This window comes from Puntigrus tetrazona, chromosome 12, assembly GCF_018831695.1.
Source record: "Puntigrus tetrazona isolate hp1 chromosome 12, ASM1883169v1, whole genome shotgun sequence".
NCBI classification, from domain to species: domain Eukaryota; kingdom Metazoa; phylum Chordata; class Actinopteri; order Cypriniformes; family Cyprinidae; genus Puntigrus; species Puntigrus tetrazona.
The window spans coordinates 14244625-14268240 of record NC_056710.1 but is presented as its reverse complement, the minus strand read 5'-3'; the positions used below and the strand labels follow the sequence as shown (position 1 = coordinate 14268240).

General features: G+C 37.0%; 1 long non-coding RNA gene across 1 annotated transcript; it reads right to left on the bottom strand.

The window, feature by feature from the left end:
• Positions 1-1211: 1211 nt before the first annotated feature.
• LOC122355796 lies at positions 1212-22889 on the bottom strand. The gene is made up of 3 exons (XR_006252244.1): positions 22799-22889; positions 20246-20336; positions 1212-1774 (listed from the first exon to the last, which is right to left on the bottom strand). It is a non-coding gene; the product is annotated as an uncharacterized LOC122355796 (long non-coding RNA).
• Positions 22890-23616: the final 727 nt, after the last annotated feature.

Sequence of the window (23616 nt, the reverse complement as noted above, 5' to 3'; positions counted from 1 at the left end):
GTTTTAAGAGCACACATTTTGCAATGGACTTTAAGTGACAATCCAAAAATAGTACCAAAAATACTAATATATATATATATATATATATATATATATATATATACATATATATATATATATATATTTATTTATTTTTTTTATTTTTTTTATTTTTTTTTTTTACAAAAAAATACAATATATTTAATTTAGACTGAATGTAAAATTTAAAGCAACAATAATGAAAATTCAATCATTGTTTTTTCCCCTCACCCTTTTAAAGGGGTCATGAACTGCCTTTTTCATTTTGTACTTTCCTCTTGACCTTCTATGACATTTTATATGTTAAAAGATGAAGGGAATTGTGGTTTCTCAATTCATAACCTAACATAAAACATAAAATAAAAATCGATAATGGGGTCCAACGTTGTCAAGCGAGCACATCTTCCAAAGCATCTTTTGCATTTAACAGAGAAAAGTAAAGTAACACATATTTGTAACAACATGATGGTAAATAAATGATGCCAGAATGTTCTTTTTTTGGGTGAACTATCCCTTTAAAAGTCAAAACTTAAGCTGCGACCATTTGACAAGCCCTAATCTAACACACACATTATGATATATCTAGAGCTCTCATGTTAGCTACATTACTTGAGCGACTCCGAACCGTGTCCCTGGAATGTCATACAGCAAGTGACAGATTCAGTGCACAGCAACCTCTCCCCATGCCACGGAGGGTCACATGCTCTCTCTGCCCCATCATAAACAGGCAAGATGATTGATAAACACAGCCGAATGCTGCCAGCGGTCTGCTGTGCACCGTGTTCCACTGTCAGAGTCATTTGTATTCATATTATGTAGATTACTACTCTGAAGTCCTTTAAATACAAGACGAAACCCCTGGAAAATTTCTTAACCTTCCATGTTAGTCTCTGACCCGTATCGATTCAAATCGACTACATAAAAGTAAATATGAATCACTTGGCCAAGCGGTGAACCCTTTTTTGCACCAAGAAGGCGCTTTTGATTTGCGGCTATTTATCTTAATGAGTGCAGTTACTCTGTGAAGGGAACTCGTGTGAAGGCTTGCAGTCATAGAGATACAGCGAATCCATCACTGTCAGACAGACGGGCTCCTTCCAGCAGACGGACGGTCTTTGAGTGATGTCGGGCCAGTGGGAAGAGGCCGGGAGCGCTAGAAGAAACAACAGAGAGCAAGCACCGGCCAGACCTTCTCTACCAGACCTTTCGCCCCATACCGTCTCGATGCAGCTCTGGCTAAAACATGTCACGCCGACTGTTGTCACGTGAGCAGATCTGTCTCTTCATCACAGTGATGTCATGCTGTTCCATTAACTAATAGCTTTGCTCGGGATGGCAGGTCTCTCAGAACGAGGTGCCAAGCTCCATGAGACCATTTATGGCATCTTGCCACGGTGATGCAACGTTAACGAACGCTATAACGGCGCTCGAACCCTGCCCGCATGAGCGCAGCTTAAAAACAAAATGTTTTATTCACAGATTTTCAAAGTTGTTGCTTTGAAGTTTTAAAGAAAAGACAAACTCATTTTTGCAAAAAGAGCCTCGTCTATCAAAACAAGTTTCCACCGACCTCACTTGCTTATTTAAAAAATGTTTTTTTGATTATAATGTCAGATGATAACAGCACAAAACTAATATATTATTCACGGGAATTCATGGCTGTTAGAAATACCAGTGGATTCAAAGTTATCCAGCCATGGAAAGCTGCTGTGTTTTTCTCTCTGTGGAACTTTTAATAGTTTGAAGAATCCGTGGGCTGAAAGAAAAAAAAAAAAAGTCAGAAAACAATAAATAATTAAATAAACTGATAAACAAAAAATAAACAACGGCTGTCTGAAATAAGCTACTACGAGGAGGGCCATTTGATAAAAGAGCAGTCTGTGCTTTCCGCTTTCAAGTATGTAATATTATGAAACTGTATTTTTTTTCTATGAAAAACAAATTGAATTTAGAGAAAGGGTTTTTTTTTAATACTTAATAATATTTGTGAATAATTTAAAAAGACATTTTAGGGTAGTTTAACAACATTTACTACGGAAACCTAAGGAATACTTAAGGGAGCAAAGCTCAAAACGCAATTAAAAACAAATTAAAGTTATATTACAGTATTTAATTAAAAAAAAAAAAAAAAAAAAAAAAAAAAAAAAGCCTTAAGAGCAAAAAGCAAATGCCTAGCATTTGGTGAACAGAAAAAAGCCATCAACTTTGTTTCACAGCTGTAGAAAAGAGAATCAATCACAGGTGCCAAGATCATTTCAACCTGAGCTCTTTTTTCACGCTGAACAAATGTCTCTTGAGTGCACACATGAAGGATGCTTAAAAGTCCAAAGTGAAGCTCATTTATTTGCAGATCAGACATGGAAACAGAATTATAGATGTCTGTTTATATAAACTGACCCTTTTCTGTGTGAAAGAAGTGAGAGGATGGACTGATATGGATATCAATAATGTTTTTCTGGTTATACTGACGGCCAAGAAAACCAGTCCGTTCATGTAGCCAAGCTGAACAAAATTAAAGGTGCACTGGATTTCTTCCTAATTAAAAAAGTTTTACAATCAAATGAGATGACTACATTCATTTCAGTGGCTCAAAAAGCTGTTTTGACCAGCCATATCTTGCATATTTGACCAGGTTTCTACTAATCCAATCGTACTAATATGTGTCACATTTAAAATGTTTGTGACGACACAAAATGACAAAGGCTTAGCTTAGAAATAAAACAAACATCATACTACAAATAATACAAAATGAAAGTCTGCTTTTTTTCTCAATTTTTTGCAATGTTCTTTTTACATTTCATCAGAAATCGTGCAGAATTCTTGCTCGTATGCGGGATTTATTACATCTCCTTTTACTGATTTATTAATCACATAGTGTACATACACTTTGGTAAAACCTTAAGAAGCTTTGCCTTAAAGCAATACAGTAATGATTCCTGTTCGATTTACACTTTACATTAACCAAAATATCGCAATGCTAAACTCGAACATAAATGTCCGTCTGTGTTTAAAGATCATCAGCTTTTTCTCACGGTGCAGAGAGAGCATGTGCACATGGTTGCAAGATTAAAAAACTTGGCTGAATATGCATCCATTTATGCTAATAGCATAAAGGGGGATTTAAATACTCGACATCTGGCAACTCCAAGAATGAAAGCTTGTAGAGGCTTGTTACCAATGCAAAAAATAAAATTTAAATAAATAAAGTTTTCAAAATAAGGCAGACAACTACACTTTAATTAACCAACAGAAGTAAATTGAATAAATAGTGCAGTCTCAAAAATGTAATAAGAAATATCCAAAAAAATCAATTAAATAACATTAAGTTGTCATTTTATGATGTTACATTCTCATTATGCAGTGATTTGAGAGAGCAATTATTCTCACTGACCAATTTAAGTGCTCAAATGAACTTATTTTTGCATGTTTATTTAATTTCATAACATCATTCTTGTGTGCTTCTGTCAGTTCAAAGAATTTCTAAGTCAAACTTAATTATTTTCTATATTAAATTCATGGAAATAATGTTGAACATAACATACACTTTCTTTGTATTGGATACCTAATGCTACAAGCTATTTCAGCAGACTGAAAGTCTTTTGAAAACTTTTATACTATACTTCTACTACTGCAGCCAGATTCCGTGCGCAAACAGAAACCACCGACTTTGCTGGGACTGAATACAAGAATGTCCACAGGCGATATGGAAGAAAAGGAACAAAAAGACAAACAAACAGCTCCTGTGTGAAACGGCAACAGCAAAAACCACCTGGACGAATAAAAGTCAGCAAAAAGCACTGCATGCTTCTTTAAACACTTTAAAACAGTGGCTGAACAATCGAGATATTGAAGAAAGAAGAAAACATCTAATGCAGAGTTTAACCTTAACACGATGTATTATTATAGTAAATGGAAGGACAGTAAAATGGGCTTATATCCCGTTTCCCTCAGCACTCGGGCCAATCAGTTAGTGCTTAAGACGGGAACAGTTCAAGGCACCTGATTAATCTTTCCCTTCTTTTTCGAAAAACGAGTGACCCTGCAAGGTCACTGGACAAATGTGCCTGAAACAGAGCTGGGACTCCCATTGGAGGTCTCAAAACACTTTTCAAATTGGAGTCCGGTGCTGCGTTGACACACTGCTTCATCCCAATGACGCCCAGAATGTCTATTATTGGTGGCCTGGCCGTTAAATGAGCAGAAGGTGGATGACCTCTGTGATCTAATAAGCTGGTGTCACAGTTAAAAAGTCTAGTGTGGCCCAGCTCAGGGACAGACGCTTCCCTGAAGGACAGTTACACAGTAATTTGATGCATCGTCTGCCTCTGGTCCTGGTCAATCAACCAGACTGAAGATGCAGTTGGCGATATCCTGTAGAGGATTGAGCCTCAAAAATCAAAAAACGATCTCTTGCAGAACGATACGAGCGAGAGGGCTTTGAAGCGGGTTCTTTTACTCGATTGACCAGGTAAAGTAACGCAACCGAGACTACATATGGCACCTGACTGCATTTGTATGCTTAACTACCTTCAGAAGTAAATCAACACCCCAATTTATATGCATTTTCATGTTTCTTTGATAAGTGAGTATCTGCTATAGAAGCAAATGTAAACAAAGGCCTGTATTTTCCCCAAAGTTATTCCGATCGGTTTTATATCTGACACACAACATTTTGATTCACATGCAACAAAGGCAAACTCTGCTTACAGAATTGCGCGTTTGCACAACCCTGTCCTCTATTTACCCAGACAAAAAGCTGATGTTTTAAAGTGATATCAACAGAGCACTGTCTTTTGTTGTCATCAAGAAAAATGATGCCTCCATGTGAGAATTCCACCGAGGCTTATTCATATCTCGCAGAGCTAGCGCTACTGCACAATAAACGTTTATTAATAACTTCAGAGCGCACTGCAGTGATGACTTTTAAACTCCTTGAAGACTTTTTTTTTCTTTTTTGTCAAACTGGAAGAACATAGCAGTTCCTGTTGACATCCCTCCCAGCTTTAAATATACAATTACTTACACTTATCAATATAAAAGGAAAACTGCACAACAGGTTTGGAAACTACAAGGTAAAGCGACAAGGAATCTTCAGGGAAGAAACTGTGATCTCTGCATAGACATAAATTCGGCAGAAAAAAAGAAAGAATGCGTCTTGCCCAATATTATATGTGCAATCATATAAACGGATTGTATTGCATTGTATCACAGCATGTACGTAAACATCAGACTGAATTTTGCTGTAAAGCAATCCACTTTGTATATTAACAAAATGACAAGACTCTGAAGTTACAAGCAAATGCCTATATAAATTAAAGCTGGGAAGATATCAATAAACATCCCACTTCTGATTCATAAGCTCTCAATTCAATTTAACTGTGATTTATGCAGATGAATTTCATTTAAAATGTATATTTTGCTTACATTTGAAAGAAACTCCCTCTTCGCTATTACTGTGAATTATACAGGGATGTTCTAATTTCATTATGGAAATATTAAATTAAAGAAAACAAAACAACCAGGGCCCAAATGATGCAGTTTGCCATATATCTACCAGATATGACAATAAAAGCAAACGAAAACTAAAGTGTATAAAGTAAACTTTAAATTGCATTTCTTGTGTAAAACTAATTATTATGCGAAACATTAATATAAATTATAAACTCAGCAGTTTATAACAGCTTGCAGTTCATGTCTAATATCCCCTAAAATCAGTGAGTCTGTATATAACATTCTTAGAGTTTTAAGAAACAATAAATATGGTTCAAATGACAGATTTTATTAATCAGAATACTAGGCTAAATGTATTTTTCCCAGCTCTGTAACATTAATGCAATTAAAATGACAAGTAAAAATAAACTTTTTCAGACTACTCACGCCACATGTGAGACAAAGTTCAATGTGCAAAAAAAGCATAGGTTTTATACCCATTCATACGGTGTAAAATATATCTTTTTTCAGTGTTATGGCTGACTAGGAGCAGTGTTGAAACAATACCTTAACCAGGTTCTTTGTTCGCCTTTCTGTTTTACATATCGTTTAACACTGCATGACTTTCACTATGACTAAATACATTGCATGATGCCAGTTTCATGATGCACAGTTCCACATTCACCCTTAGGACAGAAAGGAAAGAAGTTAAGTATGAAGGGCAGAGCGTGAGGGGACGCAGTGCGGCTGGGGGTTGTGGAATCTACTGATTAAAAAGAAGGGGGAAAAAAAACTGACTTTGGCTGGAGGTCACTTTTAGATCGCCCCAAGCAATTGTTCCAAAAGCTGTGTTTTTTTCCTTTAAAAACACCCTTGAGATGAGCACCGGAAAGGTTAGGGTGTTAAAACGGCCAGTATTAATGGCAACTCGGCTAAACTAAAACAGATTCTCAGGGTTACAACCTCCCTCAGTGGTCGTGGAGTGGAATGCTTGAGTAAAATGTGTGACTTCGGCCCCCCGTCTCTTCAAATGCCATGTTTGTGGCCTCATCAAGGTGAGCGTTGCCAAAGTCTGACAAAAATACACTCATCACTAACCATTTTATGTGATTTTCTGGGACCTGTCACATTCCTCTGCAACTTTTTCTTTCTCTCTTTGTTTCCTCAACACTCTTTTTGTCCTTTTTGAGTCGTAAATTGTTTTTCGGTGAATTGCTTCTCCTTGGGCTTGTCATTGTGCTTTTCATTAAAGGAAAGTTGTTGGAAAGTTTCTGTTGAAGGACACTCATGGTGTCTGATGTTGTTTTGAGCTTGTATGGATAGTTATAGAAGTGTATTTCCACAGGGAGCTGATATAAAAACTGCGCTTCTTTCCTCTTCGTGTTTCAGCAGCCTAGAATTCTCTAGAATAACACACAAGACTGCACCCGCAGATGATCTGCATGTCAACTTGATTACATTTTTAAGCAAGTTCTTTTCATTATATAGCTATTAACCAAATCACAGGATTTCAGGATTGCTGAAAAAGTTCAAATAAAAGAGACATTATTTTGGTAGATCTCATGCCAGAATGTAGTTTAACTTTTTTATATTCTCCGGGTTTACTTCAATGCGTTCCTATTAAATCGAAATCTAATATGGATTATAATTACAGTTTATAAATACAGATAATGTTGGCTCTTCAAATGTACCATAACATCCAATAATAGATAAATAACAGTAGAATAATCCCAAATACTTACTCTTTTGTTCACAGTCTCCACTCTTTTTTTATCACATTATTATTATTATTATTATTATTATTATTTATAGGAAAAACCTTAAATTTAAAAAAAAAGTCTTTATTGTTGTTGCCATTACTTAGTATGGATGCAGGCCCCTTAATCTAATACTGAATGCAGCCAATTTTCAATATCAAATTTTGTCTTATCGCCCGCTGACTTTCAATGCACTCATATTTACCACATGATAACAGCTTCTCAATGATACAGAAAGAAAAATGATGGTTGGCTCATGATAGAGTCTATTGACTCCACTTGTTATTCAGCTTAATTCATACAATTCTGATCACATCACAACCCAAAATGAGCGTTATTGTAATGTTGCATTAGATGTCTCTATTGTCAAAAACTGCAAATCTGCAAACACATAAACCCCCTTTGAAGTGTGCAATTTCAGAGCCACAAGTTGACACCAAACAGAATAGCAAAAAATTATGATCTAAATCCAAGCAGGTTTTCAACCTTGTTTTACCCTCTTTATACAATCAGCCAATGGATAGCGGCATATCTTGTCTCGCATTAATCTTAAAATGTGCCATTAAGTGAGAATTATTGTTAAAACCACAAATATAAAGTCTAACCGTATCACTCAGTCTCAAGTCTCACCGAACCTGATTCTGCCTCGCATGCCATCGGTCTTCACAAGTTTTTAATAGTGTTTTTTTTTTTTGATACAGTTATGATACCAGATCACACAAGTAGCAAAACTGCACACTAGAACTTCACAAGTGAGCTCTTAGACAAATATAAAAAGCTCTTATCCTTCAGAACAAAGGGACTAATGGCACCGCACAAGAAGAAACAGCAAGATTAGCCTTGTGACCTTCTTTTCTTCCATTCTGTTCTCAAAAAAAAAAAAAAAACATCCTGCCATCAACAACCATTTTTACTGCAGCTCAACATCAACGCGGCCTCAGAATCGGGACGTGGCCATGTGCGAGATCTCACTGTCCATTTTAATATTCCGAGCAGAGTGAGAAACAGACAGAAAATCAATAGCTTCATTTTTTTCAATATTAAAGAATAGGGGAAAAGGGGCAGAGCTTCAACCTTTTGCTATAAAAACCCAAGATTGGCTTTAAAGCCATCTGCCATTTGATCCAAGATGGGACTGAAGACAAACCCCTGGGGCAGAATTATTTGATTAAATGTTGTTTGTTCTGCTTTGCTCTGGGAACACTTGAAGAACTGGCACAATACTGTGGCTCTTTCATTTCACATTTTATGCATGTTTACATAAATACACAGGCAAAAATGTTTGATTTACCAGGTCTATCTCAGGGCTTTCTGACAAGCAACTTATAACTGATGCTATGCAGTTGAGAATAAACAAGGTCATACTAAATTTAACTACACGATTAAGAATATAAAACAAATAGTTGATTCAAGATGCTGATGGCTGAGTCACATTGGAAAAGGTTAAAAAAAGCATATTAGCACACCTGTGTCCACTCTATTCTATTATTGTGTCAAGTATTTACTATATTACATTGTGGATTGTTCTTTTCTAACTGTTATTATATGTGACTATTTATTTAACATCTTCTCAAATAGCTGTTAGTGCTGTTCAATAAAACACAAAATTCTAAGAACTCATTTTAACAAAGGCAAAAGCATTGCAGTGCATAGCCTTTCTTGGTTTACATTGTTTTGTCTAACGCTACATCCCATGCAAAAGCTCACGAATGAATATGGCATCATGCCCTTTTTCAGTAGTGAAGGAAATATATTATTCATCACACATGGATGAAAGTAATTTGAAGAATTGTAACGGCGAGTGAAATGTCAGTCCAGTTCATAACTGTCCAAATAGCCTTGAAGACAACCTGGATAGAAGACAATTTATTGTATTGTAGTGTTACTGTATACTACACATCTGAGATGTCCCTGAAACCTCCCTGAATGAAAAAAACAACCAGACTCAATGGGGTGGTTGGTCTTCTTCCTATTCTTGATCCATGAAATTTTCATCATGAGCAACTTTCATGTTTCTTCCATAAAAGTAATCCAGCACAGCCAAAGTAGAGAGCAAACATAACCTCACATCCATCTGTCCGTGCCTGGCATCAGGATCACGAATCTCACTGAGAGCCTATATTTGTTTTTCAGACATCAGAGCACTTGAAGTACAAAACTACAGAGCTGAGAGGGGGTTCTCTGAAATCTAGGCAATAGACTGAATTCTTGGGGTAACATGCCAGTCTAGCCAAAGTTATCTCCTATTTTTACAATAGGGCAAACTCCATCAAGAGAAAAGTTGCTGTCTGCAGTTGAACTAAGTTACTAAAAGAAAAACTAACAACAAAACACTAGTTTAAATGGTTAAGCAAAATAAAAAAATTGATCAGTCAGGAACGTGTGCAGTAAAAAAAAAAAAAAAAAAACTTCCCAGATTGAGTTCCCTGTTGGTTACAGTGTTTTACATCCTCTTTATTTAAATATTTTTTTAAATATTTGTGAAAAATACTATAAACGATTACGGAATAAAGTAATTGTCATGTAAAGTTTAAATACGTTTTATACACTTTTTTTATTTTCTTTTTTTCTGAAATACTAATTAAAATAAAAAAAATATATAAATTACTACTATTAAAGACCATAACGTAAAATTAAAAGTTTAAATACAATTCAAAATCTTAGTTTGGTCTCAGACTTATTCATTTAAAAGTACAACCAAACAACCTTTTACATACAGTAGTTTTTTTTATGCAAAATAATGGCAAGGACACATCTCCCCACTTGAGAGACTGATTTCGCATAGAAATTGGTTTTTGGATTGCTTAGTAAACACCAGAATGAAGCCTCAAACCGAATCCATAAGAAATACTGACAACTAACACATACGATAGAAAGGTTTTTGGTAGTTGGGTATCAGGTTGAGAGCGAATGTATTCAGACTCCACTAAACCTGACTTCACACCAGTCTAGGAACCATGTCAACACCCCACTGTCTCCATCCCACTCGATATGTCCAGACAACATTCTCCAGCATCTACCTCCCATTGATTCATTCCCACTCTTATCTGTTTTCAGTTTTAAATTGCATCCCAAGAGCACCTCCCCTCCAGTTAGCTTTTCTCCTCCTCTTACCGCTGTGGAGATACCGGCTAGCATGGTCTTGCATAGCTCAATTCAACCACCCCTAATTCTCGCTGCCGTAAACGTCAGGGTTATTATTTCTCCCGTGCCTGATTCATCTACACTTCCTTTGGCACACAACTTAATGAAAAACAAGATTCCTTCAAGTGGGCCGGATCTTCTTCAGAAATCAATACGAGAATATTGCTCAGAAGCGGTGATTCGGTTTGCAGTGAACTGAGCAACAGGTACAGCTTAATGATATATTTACAGTAAAATATTAGCACTGAGAAATCAGCTCTCTAATGACTCATTAGATGTTATTCAGACGCATTTAAGGAAAATGTGAATGTAATAGCCTATCTGATATTTTTTAAAAGGAAATAGTGTGAATCTAATGATAGTAATGTGTACCATAATCTGTAAAGACAGATTAATTGGAAAAAAACTGCAAGTAATAAATAAATGAAACTAATTTATAAATAAAGTAAATACCAACAAAGTGTCACTATGTTACAGATAATGTAAAATTGCATTCAATATATATATATATATATATATATATATATATATATATATATATATATATATATATATATATATATATATATATATATATATATATATATATATATATATATATCACCTTTCACTTCACAGAAAATCACTATTCAGATTTGATCATTAAATTTGCGCAATTAAAATGTTTATGCTGTTTGTGGTGTCATAGAGTTGTAGTAAAGTTACCAGTTGTACTAAAGTTTTTGGGGGTTTTTTTAATGGCAGCAAGCCAGCTCTAAATATTTTGGAACTGCTGTTAATGTGCCAAATAAAATAAATAGCATATTCAACCTGTCCCACAAGACAACTGTTCCACCAGGAAAAGTCACAGTGCTCTTTACACTCAGTCCAGCCCTGTTTTTACTGCTTCATTAAAGGACAGTTCATTGCTAATAATCATTTCACTCTCTCGGCGGGGTGCAAGACAAAAGCTGTGAATTTTTACACAGACAAATGCGCTTAGACCCTCCCTGTGGAGAAAATCTTCCTTATCTGACCTGCACAAGGCAAAAAATGTAACAAAAAATAAATAAAAATCATTACGGTCACCATTATCTCTATTCCGTATGTCTTTTTTAACATTCAACCGGATTCGGTCACTGACCAATTTAAAAAAAAACGCTCACTTCGAGTCTTATTCCCCGGTTGCCCATCTACGAATTAGACTGACACTCCAGCCTGGCTGCAGCGAGCAGGCCATAAACCCTGCCAGTCTAGAGTGTGTAAAATAATAATGGCAGTGTTGCAAAACCCAAGCTGTGATAATAACAAGCTCTAATGGGTGCTCTTATCGACATCGATTTCCAATAATAGAGATCATATAAAAAGTAGGTAATTACACTGTGCAAGCAGAGGGCGTCCTGTGCAAATATCATTATTATCAAATTGGAATGGAATGCCGGAGCGGAACACGCACCCATTAGGTCGGAGTGGCCCTGGGGAAATGCGGAAAAGAGGAGACACAAAGAAGAGAGATCCCCGTCCACAACCTCCAGCGCCCTCCGCCCTTGGAGTCATTCACACCCTTGGCGAGAGCCATTCCATCGACTGAAGCTGTGCCGTGGGCTAAATAAGTAAGGAGCTCTATTATGTCGGAGGTGTGTTTTTGAAGATGAGATCTACACAGCAAACACTGCATCCTCATGACCAAACACAGAGCAGTGATACAGTAGAGGTGTGCGATATTGACAAAAAAAAAAAAAAAAAATATCTTGATATTTTCTGAGATATTATCGATAGCGATAATTAGATGCTATTTTGCCGTGTGTTGTTGTTGTGCTGGTACCTTAAGGACTTTTTTGATAGTCGAAAAATATTATATTTGGCAATTTCTGTCTTTTTTATATTTAGATTTTCTTCATCATTAACAAACACTTTCAAAATAACAAGCCCTTTAAAAATCCTAATAATTTTGGTAACATATTATATTATGGTTACACCTATTAGTTGCTTGTTAGTATGCATATTGCTAGAATATTAGCCATTTATCACTGCTTATTAAGCACATTGTAATGCCTTGCACTACATGACCTTATTCTACATCCCTAATCTACCCAATACCCAAATGTAAACTTAACAACTACTAACTATTAATAAGCAGCAAATTAAGAATTTATTGAGGGTAAAGCTGTAGTTAGTAGTTAACAAGTGTTACCTATTCTAAAGGGAGAATAACTGACTGTAGCATTATTTTTCAGATAAACAAGTATTTTAACTAAGCATGTTTCTTAAATATCTGCAAATATAACATGGTATTTTTATGCTTTAGTCGGGTCAAAATACCACATACAGCACCTTTAATATTTTTCAACATGAATACGCGTCTTTTATACTTTCAATGTAGTTATACCAACATTAAGCATTTAAATCTAACACATTTTCCAGAATAAAAAAAGTGTTATTTACAGATTTTGAAATGAACTCCGATTTATATTCCAAAGTGGCTTGCAATTAATGCAGTTAACATCAAGAATGCAAAACATGCACAAAGAGCACACATTTGGATTCATGCCAAATGTGAGAGCTATGCAAAGCCCAATTTATTTGTATAGAAAAAAAAAGTTGTCATAATATTGTGTAATCCTAATTTAAACATAAATGACAATATTATCGGTATAAAACTATGTAAACATCTTTTCCTCACACTAAGCTTCCATACAGACTTCGTTTGAGTAAGTTTTTATTCATTTTTGTAGCTTGACAGCCCTTGATCACGATTCTAATTCACTGTACAGAAAGACCAAAGGGGTTTAAAAATAGAGATGAAATAATGACAGAATTTTCACTTTAGGATCAGCTATTCCTTCAAACCTAAACCGCGCCAACATTCCTGCATCCACGCCAGTAGGTGTCAGCATAAAGTCAAAGACCACTACGGGCCAACAGAATGCCATTTTTCTCTACTCTGTTTCTATACATCTAGGAAACTTAATCTTATGAATTTGAAAGTGGGAAAAAACCCTGTCATGAGCAACAACCACGTGGAATTCAAACAGTGACCACCGGAGGCGCATTGACACGATAATGACTTAGAGCACTTCTTTACCGACCTTATCAGGATTGCATTTGCATTGCCGCCTGGTCCTTTTCCTATGCATTAAAACATGAGAATAATTAGAGTGTGTATGATAATCGATTCACGTCATGTTTCACCCTGAGCCATAAACATGCATCGAAGAGGACGTGACCTCGACTGCAGGTACTACGAGAAGGCCTTTTCCCCGCTACCTTTTTTGCATTGTTGATCAACCCCCACCTCGCTCACATTCAATCAAAGTCACCACACCATTATTCATTACAAGTATTTGTTTTATGAAATCTCAGCCCAGGGGTGTGTTGTTTGTCCCCTTCCGCACACACATAAACACATACGCACATACGCCCCTCCCACCTCTGGTAAAATTGTGCTTGTAAATGAAATCAGGCTTAACCATGCGTTGGCTTTTCATCAATCTCTGTGTGATGGCTGCTCGCCCTTGATTCATGGCTTCCACCCTCTCCGGCTCCTCCCTGTGTGTGCAGATATGAGTAATGACCCTCCATACCCGGCTCCCCGTCGAGCTGTCGACCTAAGGGACAACCACAGGAACCGAGGATCACCCCTATCCATTACCCTCTCTAAACACATTCATAATCACACACGTACACGTATACACCACATTTGGCTCCTCCCTCCTTCCTCAAAAGTCCTAATCCTGAAACATTCCCGTCGAATGATTTCTATCCAGCCACCTGAGAAGCAAAAAAGCAGCTGGAGGGTGTTTGTGTGTGTGCGCTCAGCCCTCCCAGATACCCACGACATCTCTATCTGGCCGGTCCGACACGCCATTAGCATAAACAAGCACCTGTGTCTGTGTCTACCTGTCAGGGCCCTGTCAGCGCGGGTCTGCAGAGAAGAGCACGGTGCATTAACCCGGCCAACTTATCTCCAACGCTGTCCACAAAGGAGGATTACAGTGCAGGAATTGCTTTTGGGAGTGCTGTCACTCAACCGCTGATTAGAGACCCGCTCCGCTCCTCTATCGCCTCGCAAACAACAGGGAATCCCGACGGCCCTGGCGCCATCGTTTCTGATCGGGCGCGTCACATTCCTGACGTTAATTGGCCGCTGTCCTTATCCTAAATCCGGAGAACTTGATGTGACCCGTTCGGACGTGCCACCTCTTCATTAACAGTGTTCGCACATTGCAGCGATACGGCGCCATGCGAAAACTCTACAGCTACGAAAGGCTAATCTATCGCGAAGAACTCGAGGTCAAATCGAACGGGCACAGAAGCTGCGTAGCTATACCGCCTGCTTAATTAAGCCTGGAACATAACGCTGATGGCTATATTTTTCTTCTGTCAAAAAAACATATTATGGCCAACAGAGGACTGACAGAAAGCAAGCAAACCTTTAAATTAGGCTTTAATTAGCTCTGTGTAAAAAAGGAGACTGAGACCAGGCAATATGTAACCGATGACAGTTATCTGACGCTCTCACACACAGAGACAATGCCTAATTAGCCAAAACCTATGTAGCCTTTTCAAGAGTCAAACAATCATTTACTCGTGTACAAGATCTGCAAGTACATTTTTGCAGCAAGTACAATGTGCAATAGATGAATGCAGAATGGAGAGATGGAGACAATGATGTGGAGCTGTTAAGATAGCAAAATAAATATGCTCATCACATATGTTTTGCTGAGGGCATCAGAAAATAGGATTTTTGATAGATTAGGCTTTTAGAATAGGCATTTTGGTGCACATGCTTCTGTTACGTGATAATACGGTTAATAAATACAACATCTGGCCCAGTGTTAATGCGGTAAATCTACACATTCTGCAGATGCTCATACTACACATTTATTAAATTGTAAATTGTAAAGTTTGGCATAATGCACCTGCAGATCCCACAAGCAAACAACAAGTTTACATCCATGGCATGCTGTTGTACTTCCAAAAAAATACTGATCTTATCTATATACTAAAATCTTAGTTGCTCAAATGCCAACTCCTCTTTTATGAATTGTTAAAATATTGGTATCTGAAACACTATGAGCTTGTAGATATTCATGTAAACAATGTGATATTAAAAGCTTAGCTTAAAGTTATGATGAAACGGTGAAAAAGAAGTAGGTCGAGACTTGATTTTGTATTTTGAAAAGTGACTGAATAATTGGATCATGTTGTTTACATTGAATACGTCAATTTGATCTTAAAAACTATAAAACTTTCAAAAGGTGCTATAATGTATGCATTCAGACTTTATTCTTACTTGAAACAGAACTGAAATTTGATTACAACTTTAGTGATTTAAGATTTTGTACAGTCTGTGTCCTGAATCAAAACTGAGAACCACTACTTTTGACAGGCTTTGTAGATTATATCAACACAATCATTTAAATGTATGTGTTTGTTTTATATTACATTACAATAACTACTTTTAAATGTACAAAATATACAACTTAAAACCCCAAATGAAAAAAGAAGGCAATATATAGCATGCAACACTGCAGTTTACTCAGTAATTTAACAAAACAGCTTTTACCCCGATCAATTCCCTGACCTCTGACCTCCCAGCGAATCACATGGGTCTAACTCATTCAAAGCAGCATCAATCTGGAAGAAGTGAAAAAATCCCTCTAGCCACACTAACTGCACAACCCTTCATCTTGTTTATATCTAGATCAGTTGCCATAGTAATGACTTAAGCAACAGCATGACGTACGTAAGGCACAAGAGACCAACTGTCAGTGTAAAAAGTAAGTACTCCGCTGATGTCCATTCATGGCATCTCGCCATCAGAGCATCAGACAACATATGCGTCAGAGGCAGGGATGGACTGGCCATGGGGACCCTCCGTGGTGGGCCAGTTGACTTGTGGGCCAGCTGTCAAATACCAAATTTAGACAGAAAGTAAATATGCAAAGATTTAAAGGGAGAAAATGTCCAGCATCACAAGGCTGGACCTTCAATGCCCAGATAAAACAGCTTCTTTTTCCTTGATATTGTTACATACATGCATACAAGTGTAACAGGTAATCGAAGAAAAATGAAAACATTTAATTTAGGGCAAGGAATTCCAGGATTCGACTATTGATTGGATTTTGAGATGTGGACGTTATACTCAAAAATAGAGACCGATAAACTCGGGCTAGCAGTGGTGGAGTTTAAGTGGATTAAATGTTTTGAGAAGTCCTGTATGTATCACATTTTTAGAAGATTTCTAAAGATTTCTATTTCTGATTAATGAATCGTACGCGAATAACAAAAACAATGCATTTAAAACATCAAAACTACTATTACACAGTTACAGCAAAAACAGCAAAGATTGTGGATAATTAGATAATTGTGAAGATAATTGTGACAAAAAGTGAAGATTTTTTGGTTTATATTTTGTACAGCTGTAACAACTATAGTACAGAGTGTCTGAAAGTACTAATATGTCCTGTTTAGGAGTAGATAAGAGACAAAAGGCACACAAGGTTATTGTCCCAGCAAAGAGCTGTCATATGCCTTTCCAAAAATCTAATTTTAAGTATTTTTAGCCTTTCAAACCAGAAGCACAGGACCGGTGAAGAGAGCACATTATAAATTTTATCAGCTTGGTTCATAAATATTAATTAGGTGACAATGACATTCGCCAAACTGATTTGCTGACAGGCAGGTAAGTGAGCACAAGCTATAGCAGGATTACTGCTTGCATATTCTTTCAATAGCACTTTTTCTTTCCACAGTTGTCAATCAAAACAATCCTTTAAAATAAAATAATTATTTCCTAAAAAGCAGGATGGCAAATGTGGCGTTATAATGCAACCTCCGGCTCACACTTTTTGCATCGGATCTTTTTGTTTTTACTAACTCTCTGTACAAAATCCATCAACACCATAGCTGTGCTCTGCCTAAATCACATGTTCCTGTTCTTATTTTCTCTTGCACCCTCGTCAATAACCAATACAGTCTAGCCAATGTAATTTTCCAACTCAACTCTCATGTTACAACAGCTCAGCACAATTTCCAGCAAATATGCCATTTTTCTAAATGCCTGTAGTCCCTCTTTTTTAACCACTTGTGACAAGAACCTACCCTATTCCAGGGGCCTGTAAACAGATGTATGATTTCCTGACAAGAACATGGCCCTGTGACCCCGAAGAGACCAACCTCACAGTTAACGAATCTCAGCGTTACAGTGCGGGCTTCTCATTACCAGCACGCAGCCAATAAAGCTGTGAGGTACATTAATATTGTAGAAAAAAATACATGAAATGCAGCATGTGTAACTGAAATCAATTCTGGGCCCTAATTTATTGCGAATTGTGCTGGCACAGAGTTCATAACATTGATCCGTCGTAGCGTTATTACTTGCTTTGAGTTTTAATGTCCCACAGTCCAACTTTTCCCCATTTTGTTCGGCATTTAAATGACCACATAACTCAAACTTCTCCACTCGATCTTGTTAATGTGAGAGATAATCAGTATAGTTGGGTTATTTGTGTGTTTTATGCGTAAGCCCACGGCAGAAACACAAAGAAGATGCAGCCACATTAATGTAGATCTGATTTGCCTTGATCTGTAAAGTACATTTAAATGAGTTTTTTCTTTTTTTTTTTTTTTACAAACTGCGTGGGAATGGGCTGTGGTTGGATGCCCTCTCAGCAGCTGGCTGCTTTGAAAAGAACGACTTTTTAAATTACCCATATATCACTGTCAGCACACAAGGGGCCGCTGTTCCAGTGGCCTGCCAGCAGTCAGTGGAGGGCGCTAAGGTGGCACGGCAATCTCAGACCCTGCCCCCATGCCTCACTGCGCCAGTCCAGGTATACACACACACACACACACACACACACACACACACACACACACACACACACACACACACAGCAATGCAATAGATTACACAGGCACACAATTTACTCACACACAAGTACACAATGTTCCCTGCTGAAGAAAATAAAAATGCTCTCTGTAAGAATGGATTAAAAAAAGCAGTTCATCACAGAATCTTCTTGGAAATGACGATGGACTTTTTGGCAAAAATGCATTCAATTATATGCATTAAATGCATTATCAATTATTATTATTATTATTATATATTTTATTTAAATCCAGCTACAACCTACATTTTTATATATTGATATATTGTTCTGAACAACAATATGTTGATTATAGCACTACATACAGCTCATAAAAACACAAAACTGAAAAAAAAAACAATAAATCCAGTTAATATAAGAGTCAAACCTCTGGGTCCAGACAAATTACCGTCCTCCCCTGACCTAAAGCTGAACTAAACTCCAAACAAAGTCGGATTAGCGTTCATTTTTCCATCTTTAAACACAGTTTCTTGAGAAAGAGTTCAACCTGAGTGGCAGGTAATTAGCCAGCTGCGGCTTTGGTGGAGTTTGAAAAGCCGATGACAGCTTATGTCCCCGTGATAAACAGCGTGAACGGGAGGCAGGAGAGGAAGCCAGCCATACTGCACTCATCTGTTATACTCACAATTAACGCACTTAATTAATGAGAGAGATCTCGGTATTAGATCCGTATGTGACTGCTGCTGTGTAACAACATTTGCTGTTAAAACTAATTAAGCAATAAGAGTTGAATGCAAAGTGGTGTGGCTCAGAACGCATTTGTCACAAATGAGCGTGACGCAGGGCTGCGATAATGTCTCACAGCTGCCTCGCCAGCCATACGCCCTCAGTGATACGAGCGCAAATGGCCAAAAACGACAGGAAAACAAACCTGCAACGATAAAGAGTACAACATTATCCATTATATTTTACTATTACTTGTCTATCCCAGCACCATTTTGTCGCTGATGAGTCACTATAAGACAAGATGACACATCTCCGCAGGAAGCCTCTCTTCTCGCTTGATTACAAACCCCGCTTGACTGATACAACCACTTAACAACTTGTTTTCATAGGTTTCGCACAAACAATATCAATTCACACTTCCTCGGCGCGTTCGTTTCCCCCAGCGCTATATAGTGAATGCTATCAAGTGGCTATCAGCGAGTGCAACTTTAACGACGTACTGTAAAACAGGGTCTTCAGTCGGTGGTATTTAACAAGCGTTAACCCCCCACCCCTTTACCCTTTCAATTCGGGTTCGCCTTCTTCATTAGTTTGGACTGAGTCTTCACCGAGGTAAACCCATAAAAAAGGAGAACTATTAAAAGGCTCAGAACAAGTGTTACAAGGTGCCTTTCAAACTTGTAATATGATAGATGAGGATGCTTGACACAGGCCGCAGTCTAGTATTTGAGGGCTTAGGATGTGTTATTTGAAGTGCCCGGTGCAGGCTTAAGACTAAACCTAACCAGAGCTTTACCCAGGCTTAGTCCTAATCCTGCTTGCACAGTGCCACATGGAGACCTCCACCTCCTTGGCCAACTACCAGACATGCCGCCTGTTCAGACCAAATAAACGTTGCGAATATAAACCATATGCTCGATGAGCACGTACAAAATGAAGTTTGCTGTGACTTTGATGCTCAGAGCGGGCCAAAACAGACCGATCATCCAATTCAAATGCTTGAATTTACTGGATTGGCGTGTTGTGGTATTGACTTTCAATTTTTTCTCTACCTTAGCAGCAACTGAGCAATTCATTGTACGGTGTTACCTAAAGTCGAGATGATCGCTGAAACTGAATGAACGTAGGGGAGGATGGATTTTAGAAAACGGAGGAACAAATCAGGATTTATAAAGACAGAGGCTGAGATGTAATGCGTTAGCTAAAATGCATGCTTTTGAACATTTTGAACTCATATAATTAGCTAAAATATATCTAAAATTGTTTATGTCAGTTAATGAAAAAGTAACAGAGAATCATGTCCCAATGGGCACTAAAGGAACATGATTTCCAAACATTTGCTGAAGATGTACTCACCCTCATGTCATCCATGATGTAGATGAGGTTGTTTCAAGATCAGGATTGCATCTCACCAATGGATCTTCTGCGGTTAATGGGGTCCAAACACCTACCAAAAAAAAAAAAAAAAAAAAAAAAAAAAAAAAAAAAAAAAAAAGAGGATTTTTATTGGTCATAACTTCTGAAGAGAAATAATGCAGGCGCTGGACTAAGATGAAACTTTGTAGTGTGCATTCATCGGCTTTAAAAAGCCATGCCTTCATTTTTTCTGTATCTTAATGTATGCATTTAAAGAGAAATTATACTTTGGGTTTAAATCACTGCCAACATTGTCAGAGAGAAGTTTCGTTGTCAATGGAAGATCTAGTTATGACATTCTGAGAAAAACTACAAGGTCAAAAAAATGAAACATATGCGCGATAAATCGTTCACAATGTGATCTATAACATGCATTTGGAAAATAGATTTTCATTCCACATCGACTTTTAAAGCTTTATAGGCACAGAATGAAAAACTAGCACTCGCTCTGTCTCTAATACGCATGCCTTTCGCTTTCTGTTCATGTATGTAGGTGAATGTAAATGAGAAAAATGAGCCCTGATGACAGTAATAGCTTATCTTCCAAGAGATTAGGTGTTCACCTTGAACTTGTCCCAAGGCCAAAAGCAAACCCCATCTGAGCAACTAGCTGTCAGATGATTTGATTGACTTCAATAAGGTCGCATCATAAAACACTACTGACCAGCCTCCAAGATAAAATACTCTCCGAGTGATATACGAATAGACGTCATTAGCATCGATATGCGATTCTACCATTTCTTATTTCATAAAGGTCAAAAAGGGCAGTGATTTTAAACTACGCACTGAAGGATGCAGATAGAGATAGCACCAGCATCACTGTGATCTGACTTAAACAAGTAATGTTTTAAACAGGTTGACTTGTTAATTGTAGACACAATTTTGCCAGTCATTTTTGCTGTCACAAAGCTAAAAAAAATAAAAAATATTTGCGCACATATGGCATATTCCAGTCCTGTCGGTCAGAGGACCAGATCTACTGTAACTGTTGCAACTGTATGCATCCAATACATTCATGTTAGTCTATAATGGACTTCAAGAATAAAGCAAATGGATCAATATGTGGTTACCAATAATCTAAACAAATGCACACAATGGTTGACATGATTGAATATGGCCATAACTGCTACGCAACAAATGAATGTATTACTGGCCATCACGTTCAAATGCTTAAGTTAAGTTGTAATCACTGCTGTAGATCTAAATGACCCTTTCCATTTACCACCAGTTGTTTCCAATAGTCATCATAATACATTACCATGCCCTCAAACAGCTAGCATCTGACTTGTCTTTAACCTAGCAAGCAGGTGGGGGTTGGGGGGGTTCTGGGGCTGGGAAAGTGCATCATAAACTGCATTATGAAATGAGATGAGTTTTGGGGTCATGAACGCGTGTCACATGGAGGTCGTAATATAAAACAAGCACATGCGTTTCAGTTATTGAAAGCCTGGGTCAAGACCATGAAATTACCAATAACACAAGCGAATGAAAACTAAGAGGTTGTGCTTGCCATACAATGATGTCAAATGTTCAAAACATCTTGTATGTCTAGACTACATTTCTGAGGTCTTTTTAAGTAATCTGTATAAAATCTGTTGCATTTCTCTCACAAAAAAGTTGGATTTCCTGCAAAACTAAGGAAATATTTGCTTGCTTGTATAGCCGATTCATAACTACCATCCCCCGTTATGTTTATTATTATTTTAGTTTTCATAGTATGCACTGATCTATAATAGCCATTATATATAGATCAGTGGTAGTACTGCATCATTTTTAGAACACCACAATGTAAAAATTTATTAATTATAAATTCATGGGGTCTTTAAAAATGTAAACAGGGCGCAGTTTACGCTAGTATTGTAAAGTGCATTAATAAAATTAATTTATATATATATTATATATATATATATATATATATATATATATATATATATATATATATATATATATATATATATATATATATATATATATAAATTAATAAAATTATATATAGGCCTGCAGAAAAAAGGCCTTCTACAACAAATCCATGTGTTTTCAAAAGGTAATAAACATTTTTCTCTCACGCTCAGGTGGATGATGTGGACCATATGTCTGAGATGTGCTAGTCTGGCGAGTTAGTTTATAGAAGCTAAGTAAGCAAAATTTCCTTGCTTTAACAAGAGAAAACAGTCTTATATCAAAATCCTCAGTTTGTTCTTCTAATTATACGCCGACGTCCCACGTGATCCGCTGGATCGCCTTCCGCGTGACATATACCGGAAGTATTACTTATGAAATACTAATTAAATAATTTTCTCATAAAATGCATGGATTCGCTAACGTTATAGGAGTCTTTTGTTCTGTCATGACAGCTTTATTATGAATGTGCGCACTTTATTTGACATCTTGAGGACTGTTTAACAGAAACATCCGAAGACCCGATGTTCAAAGCATTTAAAGTTCAACAAACGGGTTCTATGTGTAAGTTAATAGAAGAATAATACAACTCACAGAGTTTATCACTTTTGATGTGAAGTCCCTTGTTTGCTGTTTATTTAATCCAGCGGCAAATTTACTCCCACACACGCGGAGCAACGTTAAGTAGGATTGCGTAACTAAGGAGACCACACCCACATTTACAAATAAAACAACTGATTGGATGATTACCCCGACAATCCAATTACGGGGTGGAGCTCAGTCTAGAACTACGCTAAATTCTAGGCTATTCGTTAGGAAACAATAGAAATAATTTTGATAGAACTTGACGGATCATAAATCAGCGAAAAAGACAAATGAGAATCAAAAAAATAAATGTGTATTTATGTAAGCAAGTAGTAGTATCTTCACAACTGTCTTTGCCAAGTTTTGGAAATATATATTTAACAATTACAAAAATGGCAAATCTCTTATTCAGATTAAAGCATTGGTTCTCAACTTTTCTAACTCCAAGATACTTGATTGTCAGAAGCAAAGGAAAACCCTCCTTACACAGACTATTAAGTTTCTAAGTGTTCTTCTGTTAAAATCATGACAAGTATTTAATTTTGTTAGTTTGTTACATATATTGCAGAACCAAACAAAATTTAGCTGATTTTACCATTTTATAACTGTTAAGTTGTTGCTCATTTTAAACACTTTGTACGGCTCTAATCATACAGGTTGGTCCTGCTGCATGATTTCCTATTAACTATATATCAGGTATAAAGTTAATTACAGTCCAGCAGCAGGACCTTAAAAAAACTTTTACAAACCTTACAGAAATTACAAAAGTACAAAAAGGTACTTTTGAAATTCTGCAGTATGTCTTCTCATGATAAAACAGTGGACAA